The sequence below is a fragment of the Elephas maximus genome, chromosome 10 (genome assembly GCF_024166365.1).
Source record: "Elephas maximus indicus isolate mEleMax1 chromosome 10, mEleMax1 primary haplotype, whole genome shotgun sequence".
Lineage (NCBI taxonomy): Eukaryota > Metazoa > Chordata > Mammalia > Proboscidea > Elephantidae > Elephas > Elephas maximus.
In genome coordinates, this window is record NC_064828.1 from 326,930 (window position 1) to 341,472 (window position 14,543).

The following is a 14,543-nucleotide window of genomic DNA, read 5'->3' on the forward strand; positions in this document are numbered from 1 at the left end:
CATCAAACAACACTAACCCCCTAACAACACAAAACACTAACACCCTAACAAACAACTCTAACACCCTAACAACAAAAACCAATAAACCCCAACAAGAAACAACCCTAAACCCCTAACAACAAACACTAACCCCCTAACAACAAACAACACTAAACCCCTAACAAGAAACTACCCTAACCCCGTAACAACAAACAACACTAACCCGGAAACAACAAACAAACCTAACCCCCAAACAACAAACAACCCTAACCCCCTAACAACAAACAATCCTAACCCCCGAACAACCAACAACACTAACCCCCTAACCACAATAAACACTAACACCCGAACATCAAAAACCAATTAACCCCAACAAGAAACAACCCTAAACCCCTAACAACAAACAACACTCACCCCCTAACAACAAACAACCCTAACCAAACAACAAACAAACCTAACCCACTAACAACAAACAACACTAACACCCTAACAACAAACAACCCTAACCCCCTAACAACAAACAACACTAACACCCTAACAACAAACAACCCTAACCCCCTAACAACAAACAACACTAACCCCCTAACAACAAACAACCCTAAACCCCTAACATCAAAGAACACTAACACCCTAACAACAAACAACCCTAACCCCCTAACAACAAACACTAACCCCCAAACAACAAAAAACACTAACCCCTAAAAACCAAAAACACTAACCCACTAACAACAAACAACCCTAACCCACTAACAACAAACAACCCTAACACCGTAACAACAAACAACACTAACCCCGTAACAACAAACAGCCCTAACCCCCAAACAACAAACAACCCTAAGCCCCTAACAACAAACAATCCTAACCCCCGAACAAAAAAAAACACTAACCCCCTAACCACAATAAAGACTAACACCCTAACAACAAAAACCACTAAACCCCAAAAAGAAACAACCCTAAACCCCTAACAACAAACAACACTAACACCCTAACAACAAACAACAAACAATCCTAACCAAACAACAAAAAACACTAACCGCCAAACAACAAACAACCCTAACCCCTAAAAACCAAAAACACTAACCCACTAACAACAAACAACCCTAACCCACTAACAACAAACAACCCTAACACCCTAACAACAAACAACACTAACCCCCTAACAACAAACAACCCTAAACCCCTAACATCAAACAACACTAACACCCTAACATCACAAAACACTAACACCCTAACAACAAACAACACTAACACCTTAACAACAAAACCACTAAACCCCAACAAGAAACAACCCTAAACCCCTAAGAACAACCAACACTAACCCCCTAACAACAAACAACCCTAACCAAACAACAAAAAACCCTAACCCACTAACAACAAACAACACTAACACCCTAACAACAAACAACCCTAAATCCCTAACAACAAACAACACTAACACCCTAACAACAAACAAACCTAACCCCCTAACAACAAACAACTCTAACCCCCTAACAACAAACAACCCTAAACCCCTAACATCAAAGAACACTAACACCCTAACAACAAACAACCCTAAGGCCCTAACAACAAACTCTAACCCCCAAACAACAAACAACCCTAACCCCTAAAAACCAAAAAAACTAACCCACTAACAACAAACAACCCTAACCCACTAACAACAAACAACCCTAACACCCTAACATTAAACAACACTAACCCCCTAACAACACAAAATACTAACACCCTAACAACAAACAACACTAACCCCCTAACAAAAAACCACCCTAACCAAACAACAAAAAATCCTAACCCACTAACCACAAACAACACTAACACCCTAACAAGAAACAACCCTAAGTCCCTAACAACAAACAACACTAACACCCTAACAACAAACAACCCTAAACCCCTAACAACAAACACTAACCCCCTAACAAAAAACAACAGTAAACCCCGAACAAGAAACTACCCTAACCCCGTAACAACAAACACTAACCCCGTAACAAGAAACAACCCTAACCCCCTAACAACGAACAACACTAACCCCCTAACAACAAACAACCCTAAACCCCTAACAACAAACACTAACCCCCAAACAACAAACAACCCTAACCCCTAAAAACCAAAAAAACTAACCCACTAACAACAAACTACCCTAAACCACTAACAACAAACAACCCTAACACCCTAACAACAAACAACACTAACCCCCTAACAACAAACAACCCTAAACCCCTAACATCAAACAACACTAACCCCCTAACAACACAAAACACTAACACCCTAACAACAAACACTAACCCCCAAACAAGAAACAACCCTAACCCCTAAAAACCAAAAACACTAACCCACTAACAACAAACAACCCTAACCCACTAACAACAAACAACCCTAACACCCTAACAACAAACAACACTAACCCCCTAACAACAAACAACCCTAAACACCTAACATCAAACAACACTAACCCCCTAACATCACAAAACACTAACACCCTAACAACAAACAACACTAATACCCTAACAACAAAAACCACTAAACCCCAATAAGAAACAACTCTAAACCCCTAAGAACAAACAACACTAACCCCCTAACAACAAACAACCCTAACCAAACAACAAAAAACCCTAACCCACTAACAACAAACAACACTAACACCCTAACAGCAAAGAACCCTAACCCCCTAACAACAAACAACACTAACACCCTAACAACAAACAACCCTAACCCCCTAACAACAAACAACACTAACCCCCTAACAACAAACAACCCTAAACCCCTAACATCAAAAAAAAATAACCCCCTAACAACACAAAACACTAATACCCTAACAACAAACAACACTAACACCCTAACAACAAAAACCACTAAACCCCAACAAGAAACAACCCCAAACCCCTAACAACAAACAACACCACTCCCTAACAACAAACAACCCTAACCAAACAACAAAAAACTCTAACCCACTAACAACAAACAACACTAACACCCTAACAACAAACAATCCTAACCCCCTAACAACAAACAACACTAACACCCTAACAACAAACAACCCTAACCCCCTAACAACAAACAACACTAACCCCCAACAACAAACAACCCTAAACCCCTAACATCAAAGAACACTAACACCCTAAGAACAGACAACCCTAACCCCCAACAACAAACACTAACTCCCAAACAACAAACAAACCTAACCCCTAAAAACCAAAAACACTAAACCACTAACAACAAACAACCCTAACCCACTAACAACAAACAACCCTAACATCCTAACAACAAACAACACTAACACCCTAACAACAAACAACACTAACACCCTAACAACAAAAACCACTAAAACCCAACAAGAAAAAACCCTAAACCCCTAATAACAAACACTATCCCCCAACAACAAACAACACTAAACCCCTAACAACAAACAACCCTAAACCCCTAACAACAAACAACCCTAACCAAACAACAAACAACCCTAACCAACTAACAACAAACAACACTAACACCCTAAAAACAAACAACCCTAACCCCCTAACAACAAACAACACTAACACCCTAACAACAAACAACCCTAACCCCCTAACAACAAACAACACTACGCCCTAACAACAAACAACCCTAAACCCCTAACATCAAAGAACACTAACACCTAACAACAAACAACCCTAACCCCCTAACAACAAACACTAACCCCCAAACAACAAACAACCCTAACCCACTAACAACAAACAACCCTAAACCACTAACAACAAACAACCCTAACACCCTAACAACAAACAACACTAACCCCGTAACAACAAACAACCCTAAACCCCTAACATCAAACAACACTAACCTCCTAACAACACAAAACACTAACACCCGAACAACAAACAACACTAACACCCTAACAACAAACAACCCTAACCCCCTAACAACAAACAACACTAACCCCCTAACAACAAACAACCCTAAACCCCTAACATCAAAGAACACTAACACCCTAACAACAAACAACCCTAACCCCCTAACAACAAACACTAACCCCCAAACAACAAAAAACACTAACCCCTAAAAACCAAAAACACTAACCCACTAACAACAAACAACCCTAACCCACTAACAACAAACAACCCTAACACCGTAACAACAAACAACACTAACCCCGTAACAACAAACAGCCCTAACCCCCAAACAACAAACAACCCTAAGCCCCTAACAACAAACAATCCTAACCCCCGAACAAAAAAAAACACTAACCCCCTAACCACAATAAAGACTAACACCCTAACAACAAAAACCACTAAACCCCAAAAAGAAACAACCCTAAACCCCTAACAACAAACAACACTAACACCCTAACAACAAACAACAAACAATCCTAACCAAACAACAAAAAACACTAACCGCCAAACAACAAACAACCCTAACCCCTAAAAACCAAAAACACTAACCCACTAACAACAAACAACCCTAACCCACTAACAACAAACAACCCTAACACCCTAACAACAAACAACACTAACCCCCTAACAACAAACAACCCTAAACCCCTAACATCAAACAACACTAACACCCTAACATCACAAAACACTAACACCCTAACAACAAACAACACTAACACCTTAACAACAAAACCACTAAACCCCAACAAGAAACAACCCTAAACCCCTAAGAACAACCAACACTAACCCCCTAACAACAAACAACCCTAACCAAACAACAAAAAACCCTAACCCACTAACAACAAACAACACTAACACCCTAACAACAAACAACCCTAAATCCCTAACAACAAACAACACTAACACCCTAACAACAAACAAACCTAACCCCCTAACAACAAACAACTCTAACCCCCTAACAACAAACAACCCTAAACCCCTAACATCAAAGAACACTAACACCCTAACAACAAACAACCCTAAGGCCCTAACAACAAACTCTAACCCCCAAACAACAAACAACCCTAACCCCTAAAAACCAAAAAAACTAACCCACTAACAACAAACAACCCTAACCCACTAACAACAAACAACCCTAACACCCTAACATTAAACAACACTAACCCCCTAACAACACAAAATACTAACACCCTAACAACAAACAACACTAACCCCCTAACAAAAAACCACCCTAACCAAACAACAAAAAATCCTAACCCACTAACCACAAACAACACTAACACCCTAACAAGAAACAACCCTAAGTCCCTAACAACAAACAACACTAACACCCTAACAACAAACAACCCTAAACCCCTAACAACAAACACTAACCCCCTAACAAAAAACAACAGTAAACCCCGAACAAGAAACTACCCTAACCCCGTAACAACAAACACTAACCCCGTAACAAGAAACAACCCTAACCCCCTAACAACGAACAACCCTAACCCACTAACAACAAACAACCCTAACACCCTAACAACAAACAACACTAACCCCCTAACAACAAACAACCCTAAACACCTAACATCAAACAACACTAACCCCCTAACATCACAAAACACTAACACCCTAACAACAAACAACACTAATACCCTAACAACAAAAACCACTAAACCCCAATAAGAAACAACTCTAAACCCCTAAGAACAAACAACACTAACCCCCTAACAACAAACAACCCTAACCAAACAACAAAAAACCCTAACCCACTAACAACAAACAACACTAACACCCTAACAGCAAAGAACCCTAACCCCCTAACAACAAACAACACTAACACCCTAACAACAAACAACCCTAACCCCCTAACAACAAACAACACTAACCCCCTAACAACAAACAACCCTAAACCCCTAACATCAAAAAAAAATAACCCCCTAACAACACAAAACACTAATACCCTAACAACAAACAACACTAACACCCTAACAACAAAAACCACTAAACCCCAACAAGAAACAACCCCAAACCCCTAACAACAAACAACACCACTCCCTAACAACAAACAACCCTAACCAAACAACAAAAAACTCTAACCCACTAACAACAAACAACACTAACACCCTAACAACAAACAATCCTAACCCCCTAACAACAAACAACACTAACACCCTAACAACAAACAACCCTAACCCCCTAACAACAAACAACACTAACCCCCAACAACAAACAACCCTAAACCCCTAACATCAAAGAACACTAACACCCTAAGAACAGACAACCCTAACCCCCAACAACAAACACTAACTCCCAAACAACAAACAAACCTAACCCCTAAAAACCAAAAACACTAAACCACTAACAACAAACAACCCTAACCCACTAACAACAAACAACCCTAACATCCTAACAACAAACAACACTAACACCCTAACAACAAACAACACTAACACCCTAACAACAAAAACCACTAAAACCCAACAAGAAAAAACCCTAAACCCCTAATAACAAACACTATCCCCCAACAACAAACAACACTAAACCCCTAACAACAAACAACCCTAAACCCCTAACAACAAACAACCCTAACCAAACAACAAACAACCCTAACCAACTAACAACAAACAACACTAACACCCTAAAAACAAACAACCCTAACCCCCTAACAACAAACAACACTAACACCCTAACAACAAACAACCCTAACCCCCTAACAACAAACAACACTACGCCCTAACAACAAACAACCCTAAACCCCTAACATCAAAGAACACTAACACCTAACAACAAACAACCCTAACCCCCTAACAACAAACACTAACCCCCAAACAACAAACAACCCTAACCCACTAACAACAAACAACCCTAAACCACTAACAACAAACAACCCTAACACCCTAACAACAAACAACACTAACCCCGTAACAACAAACAACCCTAAACCCCTAACATCAAACAACACTAACCTCCTAACAACACAAAACACTAACACCCGAACAACAAACAACACTAACACCCTAACAACAAACAACCCTAACCCCCTAACAACAAACAACACTAACCCCCTAACAACAAACAACCCTAAACCCCTAACATCAAAGAACACTAACACCCTAACAACAAACAACCCTAACCCCCTAACAACAAACACTAACCCCCAAACAACAAAAAACACTAACCCCTAAAAACCAAAAACACTAACCCACTAACAACAAACAACCCTAACCCACTAACAACAAACAACCCTAACACCGTAACAACAAACAACACTAACCCCGTAACAACAAACAGCCCTAACCCCCAAACAACAAACAACCCTAAGCCCCTAACAACAAACAATCCTAACCCCCGAACAAAAAAAAACACTAACCCCCTAACCACAATAAAGACTAACACCCTAACAACAAAAACCACTAAACCCCAAAAAGAAACAACCCTAAACCCCTAACAACAAACAACACTAACACCCTAACAACAAACAACAAACAATCCTAACCAAACAACAAAAAACACTAACCGCCAAACAACAAACAACCCTAACCCCTAAAAACCAAAAACACTAACCCACTAACAACAAACAACCCTAACCCACTAACAACAAACAACCCTAACACCCTAACAACAAACAACACTAACCCCCTAACAACAAACAACCCTAAACCCCTAACATCAAACAACACTAACACCCTAACATCACAAAACACTAACACCCTAACAACAAACAACACTAACACCTTAACAACAAAACCACTAAACCCCAACAAGAAACAACCCTAAACCCCTAAGAACAACCAACACTAACCCCCTAACAACAAACAACCCTAACCAAACAACAAAAAACCCTAACCCACTAACAACAAACAACACTAACACCCTAACAACAAACAACCCTAAATCCCTAACAACAAACAACACTAACACCCTAACAACAAACAAACCTAACCCCCTAACAACAAACAACTCTAACCCCCTAACAACAAACAACCCTAAACCCCTAACATCAAAGAACACTAACACCCTAACAACAAACAACCCTAAGGCCCTAACAACAAACTCTAACCCCCAAACAACAAACAACCCTAACCCCTAAAAACCAAAAAAACTAACCCACTAACAACAAACAACCCTAACCCACTAACAACAAACAACCCTAACACCCTAACATTAAACAACACTAACCCCCTAACAACACAAAATACTAACACCCTAACAACAAACAACACTAACCCCCTAACAAAAAACCACCCTAACCAAACAACAAAAAATCCTAACCCACTAACCACAAACAACACTAACACCCTAACAAGAAACAACCCTAAGTCCCTAACAACAAACAACACTAACACCCTAACAACAAACAACCCTAAACCCCTAACAACAAACACTAACCCCCTAACAAAAAACAACAGTAAACCCCGAACAAGAAACTACCCTAACCCCGTAACAACAAACACTAACCCCGTAACAAGAAACAACCCTAACCCCCTAACAACGAACAACACTAACCCCCTAACAACAAACAACCCTAAACCCCTAACAACAAACACTAACCCCCAAACAACAAACAACCCTAACCCCTAAAAACCAAAAAAACTAACCCACTAACAACAAACAACCCTAACCCACTAACAACAAACAACCCTAACACCCTAACATTAAACAACACTAACCCCCTAACAACACAAAATACTAACACCCTAACAACAAACAACACTAACCCCCTAACAAAAAACAACCCTAACCAAACAACAAAAAATCCTAACCCACTAACCACAAACAACACTAACACCCTAACAACAAACACTAACCCCGAAACAACAAACAACCCTAACCCCTAAAAACCAAACACTAACCCACTAACAACAAACTACGCTAAACCACTAACAACAAACAACCCTAACACCCTAACAACAAACAACACTAACCCCCTAACAACAAACAACCCTAAACCCCTAACATCAAACAACACTAACCCCGTAACAACACAAAACACTAACACCCTAACAACAAACAACACTAACACCCTAACAACAAAAACCAATAAACCCCAACAAGAAACAACCCGAAACCCCTAACAACAAACACTAACCCCCTAACAACAAACAACACTAAACCCCTAACAAGAAACTACCCTAACCCCGTAACAAGAAACAACACTACCCCGTAACAACAAACAACCCTAACCCCCTAACAACAAACAATCTAACCCCCGAACAACCAAAAACACTAACCCCCTAACCACAATAAACACTAACACCCGAACAACAAAAACCACTAAACCTCAACAAGAAACAACGCTAAACCCCTAAAAACAAACAACACTAACCCCCTAACAACAAACAACCCTAACCAAACAAGAAACAAACCTAACCCACTAACAAAAAACAACACTAACACCCCAGAAACAAACAACCCTAACCCCCTAACAACAAACAACACTAACACCCTAACAGCAAACAAACCTAACCCCCTAACAACAAACAACACTAACCCCCTAAGAACAAACAAACCTAAACCCCTAACATCAAAGAACACTAACACCCTAACAACAAACAACCCTAACCCCCTAACAACAAACAACCCTAACCCCTAAAAACCAAAAAAACTAACCCACTAACAACAAACAACCCTAACCCACTAACAACAAACAACCCTAACACCCTAACAACAAACAACACTAACCCCCTAACAACAAACAACCCTTACCCCCTAACATGAAACAACACTAACCCCCTAACAACACAAAACACTAACACCCTAACAACAAACAACACTAACACCCTAACAACAGAAACCACTAAACCCCAACAAGAAACAACCCTAACCCCCTAACAACAAACACTAACCCCCAAACAACACACAACCCTAACCCCTAAAAACCAAAAACACTAACCCACTAACAACAAACAACCCTAAACCACTAACAACAAACAACCCTAACACCCTAACAACAAACAACACTAACCCCCTAACAACAAACAACCCTAAACCCCTAACATCAAACAACACTAACCCCCTAACAACACAAAACACTAACACCTAACAACAAACAACACTAACACCCTACCAACAAAAACCACTAAACCCCAACAAGAAACAACCCTAAACCCCTAACAACAAACAACCCTAACCGAACAACAAACAACCCTAACCGAACAACAAACAACCCTAACCAAACAACAAACAACCCTAACCTATTAAGTACAAACAACACTAACACCCTAACAACAAACAACCCTAACCCCCTAACAACAAAGAACACTAACACCCTAACAACAAACAACCCTAAACCCTAAAAACCAAAAACACTAACCCACTAACAACAAACTACCCTAAACCACTAACAACAAACAACCCTAACACCCTAACAACAAACAACACTAACCCCCTAACAACAAACAACCCTAAACCCCTAACATCAAACAACACTAACCCCCTAACAACACAAAACACTAACACCCTAACAACAAACACTAACCCCCAAACAAGAAACAACCCTAACCCCTAAAAACCAAAAACACTAACCCACTAACAACAAACAACCCTAACCCACTAACAACAAACAACCCTAACACCCTAACAACAAACAACACTAACCCCCTAACAACAAACAACCCTAAACACCTAACATCAAACAACACTAACCCCCTAACATCACAAAACACTAACACCCTAACAACAAACAACACTAATACCCTAACAACAAAAACCACTAAACCCCAATAAGAAACAACTCTAAACCCCTAAGAACAAACAACACTAACCCCCTAACAACAAACAACCCTAACCAAACAACAAAAAACCCTAACCCACTAACAACAAACAACACTAACACCCTAACAGCAAAGAACCCTAACCCCCTAACAACAAACAACACTAACACCCTAACAACAAACAACCCTAACCCCCTAACAACAAACAACACTAACCCCCTAACAACAAACAACCCTAAACCCCTAACATCAAAAAAAAATAACCCCCTAACAACACAAAACACTAATACCCTAACAACAAACAACACTAACACCCTAACAACAAAAACCACTAAACCCCAACAAGAAACAACCCCAAACCCCTAACAACAAACAACACCACTCCCTAACAACAAACAACCCTAACCAAACAACAAAAAACTCTAACCCACTAACAACAAACAACACTAACACCCTAACAACAAACAATCCTAACCCCCTAACAACAAACAACACTAACACCCTAACAACAAACAACCCTAACCCCCTAACAACAAACAACACTAACCCCCAACAACAAACAACCCTAAACCCCTAACATCAAAGAACACTAACACCCTAAGAACAGACAACCCTAACCCCCAACAACAAACACTAACTCCCAAACAACAAACAAACCTAACCCCTAAAAACCAAAAACACTAAACCACTAACAACAAACAACCCTAACCCACTAACAACAAACAACCCTAACATCCTAACAACAAACAACACTAACACCCTAACAACAAACAACACTAACACCCTAACAACAAAAACCACTAAAACCCAACAAGAAAAAACCCTAAACCCCTAATAACAAACACTATCCCCCAACAACAAACAACACTAAACCCCTAACAACAAACAACCCTAAACCCCTAACAACAAACAACCCTAACCAAACAACAAACAACCCTAACCAACTAACAACAAACAACACTAACACCCTAAAAACAAACAACCCTAACCCCCTAACAACAAACAACACTAACACCCTAACAACAAACAACCCTAACCCCCTAACAACAAACAACACTACGCCCTAACAACAAACAACCCTAAACCCCTAACATCAAAGAACACTAACACCTAACAACAAACAACCCTAACCCCCTAACAACAAACACTAACCCCCAAACAACAAACAACCCTAACCCACTAACAACAAACAACCCTAAACCACTAACAACAAACAACCCTAACACCCTAACAACAAACAACACTAACCCCGTAACAACAAACAACCCTAAACCCCTAACATCAAACAACACTAACCTCCTAACAACACAAAACACTAACACCCGAACAACAAACAACACTAACACCCTAACAACAAAAACCACTAAACCCCAACAAGAAACAACCCTAAACCCCTAACAACAAACACTAACCCCCTAACCACAAACAACACTAAACCCCTAACAAGAAACTACCCTAACCCCGTAACAACAAACAACACTAACCCGGTAACAACAAACAACCCTAACCCCCAAACAACAAACAACCCTAACCCCCTAACAACAAACAATCCTAACCCCCGAACAACCAACAACTCTAACCCCCTAACCAAAATAAACACTAACACCCTAACAAAAAAACCACTAAACCCCAACAAGAAACAACCCTAAACCCCTAACAACAAACAACACTAACCCCCTAACAACAAACAACCCTAACCCCCAAACAACAAACAACGCTAACCCCCTAAAAACAAACAACACTAACCCCCAAACAACAAACAACCCTAACCCCCTAACAACAAACAACACTAACCCCCTAAAAACAAACAACACTAAACCCCTAACATCAAAGAACACTAACACCCTAACAACCATCAACCCTAACCCCCTAACAACAAACACTAACCCCCCGAACAACAAACAACACTAACCCCTAAAAACCAAAAACACTAACCCACTAACAACAAACAACCCTAACCCACTAACAACAAACAACCCTAACACCCTAACAACAAACAACACTAACCCCATAACATCAAACAACCCTAAACCCCTAACATCAAACAACACTAACACCCTAACATCACAAAACACTAACACCCTAACAACAAACAACACTAACACCTTAACAACAAAACCACTAAACCCCAACAAGAAACAACCCTAAACCCCTAAGAACAACCAACACTAACCCCCTAACAACAAACAACCCTAACCAAACAACAAAAAACCCTAACCCACTAACAACAAACAACACTAACACCCTAACAACAAACAACCCTAAATCCCTAACAACAAACAACACTAACACCCTAACAACAAACAAACCTAACCCCCTAACAACAAACAACTCTAACCCCCTAACAACAAACAACCCTAAACCCCTAACATCAAAGAACACTAACACCCTAACAACAAACAACCCTAAGGCCCTAACAACAAACTCTAACCCCCAAACAACAAACAACCCTAACCCCTAAAAACCAAAAAAACTAACCCACTAACAACAAACAACCCTAACCCACTAACAACAAACAACCCTAACACCCTAACATTAAACAACACTAACCCCCTAACAACACAAAATACTAACACCCTAACAACAAACAACACTAACCCCCTAACAAAAAACCACCCTAACCAAACAACAAAAAATCCTAACCCACTAACCACAAACAACACTAACACCCTAACAAGAAACAACCCTAAGTCCCTAACAACAAACAACACTAACACCCTAACAACAAACAACCCTAAACCCCTAACAACAAACACTAACCCCCTAACAAAAAACAACAGTAAACCCCGAACAAGAAACTACCCTAACCCCGTAACAACAAACACTAACCCCGTAACAAGAAACAACCCTAACCCCCTAACAACGAACAACACTAACCCCCTAACAACAAACAACCCTAAACCCCTAACAACAAACACTAACCCCCAAACAACAAACAACCCTAACCCCTAAAAACCAAAAAAACTAACCCACTAACAACAAACAACCCTAACCCACTAACAACAAACAACCCTAACACCCTAACATTAAACAACACTAACCCCCTAACAACACAAAATACTAACACCCTAACAACAAACAACACTAACCCCCTAACAAAAAACAACCCTAACCAAACAACAAAAAATCCTAACCCACTAACCACAAACAACACTAACACCCTAACAACAAACACTAACCCCGAAACAACAAACAACCCTAACCCCTAAAAACCAAACACTAACCCACTAACAACAAACTACGCTAAACCACTAACAACAAACAACCCTAACACCCTAACAACAAACAACACTAACCCCCTAACAACAAACAACCCTAAACCCCTAACATCAAACAACACTAACCCCGTAACAACACAAAACACTAACACCCTAACAACAAACAACACTAACACCCTAACAACAAAAACCAATAAACCCCAACAAGAAACAACCCGAAACCCCTAACAACAAACACTAACCCCCTAACAACAAACAACACTAAACCCCTAACAAGAAACTACCCTAACCCCGTAACAAGAAACAACACTACCCCGTAACAACAAACAACCCTAACCCCCTAACAACAAACAATCTAACCCCCGAACAACCAAAAACACTAACCCCCTAACCACAATAAACACTAACACCCGAACAACAAAAACCACTAAACCTCAACAAGAAACAACGCTAAACCCCTAAAAACAAACAACACTAACCCCCTAACAACAAACAACCCTAACCAAACAAGAAACAAACCTAACCCACTAACAAAAAACAACACTAACACCCCAGAAACAAACAACCCTAACCCCCTAACAACAAACAACACTAACACCCTAACAGCAAACAAACCTAACCCCCTAACAACAAACAACACTAACCCCCTAAGAACAAACAAACCTAAACCCCTAACATCAAAGAACACTAACACCCTAACAACAAACAACCCTAACCCCCTAACAACAAACAACCCTAACCCCTAAAAACCAAAAAAACTAACCCACTAACAACAAACAACCCTAACC